The following is a 5,969-nucleotide window of genomic DNA, read 5'->3' as shown; positions in this document are numbered from 1 at the left end:
CGCACACTCTGATTTTTCCATTCTTCTTCATGACAATGACAATGGGTGATACCCAGTCCGTGTGCTCAATTTCGTAAATGAATCCTGCTATCATCAGCTTGTCAATCTCTTCCTTGACCGCGTGAGCGTGTTTTGGATTCATAGGGTACGGTCCCTGCTTGATCGGCGTAGCATCTAGTGTCATGGGTATGTTATGAGTCACTATACTTGGATCTACCCCCTTAAGCTCTTCTAAGGACCAAGCGAATACATCTATGTACTCTTGCAAGAGAGCAACAAGACTCAATTCCTCTTCCTTAGTCAAGTCATCTGCAATGAAGACTGGTCGGAGTGTCTCCCCTTCCTGGGCTAGGTTTACCTCCTTGACCTTGGCTAGTCCCTTGATCGGTTCACTTGTTTGCCCTTGACGTATGGCACCCAACACGATCACTACCCTATCCCCTTTCTTGAATTTTGTAAATCTTTTAGGGAGGTCCTACGGTTTTCTCTGTTCTTTCGTTCATGTGTCCCTGGGTTGTTTTATCCTTTCCTCTTTCAACCGTCTACGCCTCAAGTGGATGGGTAGGTCCCTCCCCTTGGTTTGGCTATTTTTAAGCACTTCTCGGCATCAAGAATCATCTGTCATTGGCGACCATGGGATAGGGCGACTCAGCCCGTCGAATCCATGAATAGATCTGCACATAAACAACAAAAAAGAAGCATCAAGCTGATACAAAATAGATACACAACAAAACACATCACAACTCATACCCTACCCCCTAACAAAAACCAAAGCATGAAATCCATGAGGAGTAGGCCTAGCATAATCTGATAGAAAGTCTGAAGCCAGTCACTAACCAACTGCTGCAACACCGCCAAGCTAAAAATAACTATCAAAGAGGTCGCCCTAAGTGGTGGTCTGAACTACCTACCTAACTAAGGACAACTCAACCAGGAGCTTCTACTAGGTGAGGACTCCTATAGCCTGATCAAGAAATATTTTCTTTTAGCACATTACTTTTCTCTTTTAGGTTTTTATTTTCCATACTCGGGCATGTAAAAAGAAGGGAGCTGAGTGTAGTGACCCAAGGAGAATAGGGCATCGGTCTCAGGTCTTGTCTCGGTACCCAAGAACCTACCAAGCCCTCTCAAGGTGACACTTAATCCTTTTCTAACGCTCACTTTTATTTTCGCTCCAACCAGCTTTTATTTTTTTTTTAAATGGCAAGATGTCACCCCAAGGAAGACAAGGCATCGGCCCTAGGTCTGACTCGTTCCCAAGAACCTACCAGGCCTTCGCAAGGCGATAAACAACAGCTCAAGGATTTTTCTTTCTTTTCTTTTCTATTTTTATAGGGGTTAAAACCCCTTTTTACACACCTCCGTATAGTTATATATGGGCTTTCAGATCTTGAGGGTTTTGTCTCTTTCCATCATTATTTTAGTAGGCTTCTCTAACTGCCTCACAACTAACAAGAACTCCTAGAACGACCGCCTAGCATGTCAGCAGAACAGGGTCACTAGAACTCCCATCTAAAACAGGTCTTTCAATGCCAGACAATGCCTTGCAGGAGGCAATGACTACTCAGACCTCCCCCAGACATACTGAACCTAAACCTGGGACTTCATGCCTTAAGTGCCGGTCCCCAACAAGAAAGAAGACCCTTACATGCACATATATCATTAATTGCTTAAGGGAAACAAAAAAAAAAGGGAACGAAACCACCTGGAATGGCCACAAGATGCTTCTTCGCAGCAAAGACTCCCTCTAGCGACCTCGTCAACCTATATGGTGCAATCACTAAAACAACAAAACATTAAATGTACCTACACCAAATAGAGATAGGGCCCCCTTGGCCTAAAGAGATAGCACACTTCACTGCAAACTAATGAGCCCTCTTGGCCTAAAGAAATCAAACATTAACTACTTAAAGCAACTGGCCCTCTTGGCCTGATGTAATCATACAAAATAGCTCATAGAGATCCCTCCTTGGAAAAGGCAGATATACGCAAATACACTCCATTCCAAGGGGAAAAAGAGGGCTCTCAACCCTAAACTAAATGCATCAAATTATGGCCCATACCTCCTGCATATATAGCAAGAGGCGTACGCATAACATGTCTTCGGATCAACATATGGGTCCAAGATAATAACGGTAGATGGGTCTCGACTACTCTTTGCATTATCCATATCAACCATCGCCTGCCATATAATGCATGGTCTGATAACATTCCCCACAAACGACAGGTCATGTCTCATTATCAATAGCAACGTCCGGACTAGGACCACAGTTGAAAAAGAGGTCCTCTTCATAAGCAAAATTAGCTAAGGAATCCGCAAATTGATTCCAATAACATGGAATCAGCTGAAGAGAGATGCTCTCAAATTCATCAAGTAGGGTTATAGCAGTACGATGATACATACGAAGGAGAGGATTCCGGACTATAAATGTCCCATTGAGTTGATTTAAGATTAGCTGGGAATCCCCTTTTATTAACAACCGCCTAATGCCACCTTTCTTGGCAATATTCAATCCCATGATCATGGCTTTATACTCAACCATGTTGTTAGTAAATCCTACCCCAAGATAAGCAGCTAATTTCATTATAACTCTACGTCGGGGATCTCGGATGACTACTCCAACACTTCCTTTTCTATTAGGGCCCCTGGACGCTCCATCAAAGTATAATGTATACGTCCATAATGGGTTTACACCACCAGCCATCAAGAACTCCCCTATTCGTAATTGTGATAGTCAAAGTTCAACATATTTAGAGGATGAACTGACGGCTCCATCCCACCTTCTTCATCAAACTCAACAGGGATGCTTGTCAAGATTTGTAAGCAGTGATGGCAGAAAACTTTAATTTCCCATACAAAAGTACCGTCTTCTTTCTCAATCACTTTATATCCCTTGTTCCACTAGATAAGCCTCCCCTGATGATATCTTTGCTCGAGATATGGGTGCTCCAAATAAGGAATTAACCGCCCCATCAACCAATTTAAACTCTCCTGCAGGTTTCCAATCAACCCCGACATGGACCTACAATGCATTTAGTGCTTTAGCATATTTAGAAATAATAAGGTCTAATCTTATTAAGATTAACCTTATTCTTAAATTCCACCCCTTGTAGATCAGCTAATAGAACTGTGGACTTATTTTTACCTATCCAAACTATCTTGTAAGGGCCATCCCATCGAGGTTCCAACTTTCCTGGAAATAGCTCCCTATACGCGCATCGTAATATAGTACTAAGTGCCCTTTCTTAAAGGTATATTTCTTCGCTTTCAGATCATTCAACCGTTTCATCCGACATTTAGCTACCTCGTGGTGCAACAAACTCTGCAATTTGAGCTCGTCTAAATGGGCTATAGTCGTAAACCACTCAAATAGGGCATCTTAATCACCTAGAGAATGATTGATTGCAAATCTAATTCCCCGTAAACTAATTTGAACGGGGTGTGGCCAGTGGCTCATTTAAACGTCGTATTATATGCCCAAACCACCACATATAATTTTGTATCCCAATCCCACTTCTTTTTGGAGACTATCTTGGATACGATACCCACAAGCTGCTTATTGGTACTTTCGACTTGTCCATTTGCTTGCGGATTATAGGGGGTCGTCTTGTTATGCTTGATTTTCCAAGCTTCAATCAGACTTTTAATCACTTTATTTAAAAAGTGAGTTCCATGGTCTGATACTATTTCTTTTGGTGGCAGACCAAATCGGCAAATGATTTTCTCAAGTAGGAAACTAGCAGTCTCTTTTGCATTGTTCTGCCTCGTCGCCCGTGCTTCTGACCATTTTGTAAAATAATCAGTTTGCTACTATAATGTACCTCTTCTGAGTAGTAGACAACGGGGCAATAGGACCCACAAAGTCAATGCCCCACTTCTCAAATGGAAGGATAGCCATGATAGGCGTAAGTGGACGCTTCCTATTCTCTCGACTATCGTGTCTTTGACATGTATCACATCTCTTGACATAGTCAAATGAATCCTGGAAGATGGACGGCCACCAATATCCAGCTCTTAAAACCTTCTGTGCCATTAACTGCCCAGTAAAGTGCCCTCCAGAAGCGCAGTCATGGCACTCTTCCAAGATGAAAGGAACCTCGTCAGGCATCACACATCGGCGATAAATATCATCAACACCCTGTCGATACAATGTGCCTGCGATCAAGGAAAATTTCAATGCCTCCTGTTTAATTTTCCTCTTCTCCAATTTTGATAAAGTAGCTCCAGTCTCTCCCGTAGAAAGATAGTGTGTTATAGCAGCATACCAAGAGGGAATAGATGCCATATCAATCCTGAACAAAGTCTCCATGTCACTTCCTTCATCCAAGACCTCTTTTGGCTCTCCGAAATCCACAAGACACTCTACAAAGCCCTGAAGCTTCAGCAGCTTGCTCTTAATCTCATAATCAAATTCTTGCAAAGTGATTAACCACTTTGCTAAACGGTCAGGCGGCTGTAACGTATTCAACAACAATCGAAGCCCTTCCGCCTTTGTATAAAAAACCACCCTCTCATAAAGAATGTAGTGCCTAAACTTTTTGGTTGCAAATACCATCGCAAGGCACAACTTCTCCATATAGGTGTAGTTAATTTCCGATATGCCCAACTTCCAACTAGCAAAAGCTATCGGATGGTACCACTTTTCCTCCCAAATCTGGGCCAAACAGTAGCTGATACTATACATGGTTGTTGCTGAAAATATATAGAACATTTCACCCTTTTTGGTGCTTTTAAAACAGATGCTTTGGCAAGCTCCTGCTTCACATCATCAAAAGACACTTTGCAAGCATCACTCCATGTAAACTGACGGTTACAGGACAATAGGTTGGTCAGACAACGTTCTTTCTGCCAAGGCATTGATAAACCTCCGATAATACCCCACTAATGGCAGAAAGCTATGCACTTCCTTTGGAGTACGTGGCAGACTCATGGCTACTATGACCTTGATCTTTTTAGGATCAGTCGCGATCCCTACGGAACTAACCACATGGCCTAACAAGAGTCCATAAGGGACTCCGAATATGCACTTCCGTGGGTTAAGAGCTATGCAAAATTGTCTGCAACGCTCAAAACACTTCCGCAAAATGATCAACTATCTATCCCTTACACGGAGGCTGCCCCTAGCTCGTTTGCATTACACAACCCAAATGCCATCACATGGTACGCAAAGGTACAGAAGACTGTAATAAATGTCATTTTTATCTTGTCTTGCTCGGCGATCGCCATTTGGTTATACCCTGCAAAGCAGTCCATAAACGAATAGATTTCCCTATCCACTAGTTGATCCAAAATTTAGTCAATAAATGGCAACGGGTAGTAATCTTTAACAGTCTGCTTATTCAACTCTCTAAAATCTACACAAAGATGGATTTGATTATTCTTCTTCTTCCTGATCACAACTGGTGAACACCATTCTGTATGTTGGATAGGGAAGATCAAACCTGCTTTACGCAACTTTTGTAGTTCCTCGTACAACCCGTCCCTTAATTCAAAATGCATACGCCTTACTTTCTGACGTACAGGGCGGGTACCTTCCTTTACAGGAATAGTATGCACAGCTAGACTAGGAGGAATACCCCGAAGTTCATCATAGCGCCAAGCAAAGATATCGCTGAACTCTCGAATTAGGGACACATAATCCTCTCTTTCTTTCGAACTGAGCATGGATCCTAATTTAATTGGCCACGAATCATTTAGCATACCAAGATCCAGCTCAATAACATCTGCGTCTCTTATTCGATCATGAGGCTCTATCGGCTCATTCAAGGTTATCTGATAAATATCCTCCATAGTCGACCCTTCCTTGGATCCATCACTTGTCGATGGCATCTCACTACCAGATGGATCATCTACTGTTTCTAATTCAGTGGAGGATAGTGGAGCTCTCTCACTCTGAGGAGACTCAGGGTAAGGATCCACTATTACACGATGGACACCTCGACCTAGAATCACTCGCCCAGCGGGTATA

Source organism: Lygodium microphyllum, chromosome 6 (assembly GCF_053477565.2).
Source record: "Lygodium microphyllum isolate KBCC chromosome 6, Lygodium_microphyllum_v1.1.10, whole genome shotgun sequence".
In the NCBI taxonomy this organism is placed as follows: domain Eukaryota; kingdom Viridiplantae; phylum Streptophyta; class Polypodiopsida; order Schizaeales; family Lygodiaceae; genus Lygodium; species Lygodium microphyllum.
This window is presented reverse-complemented; position numbering follows the sequence as displayed.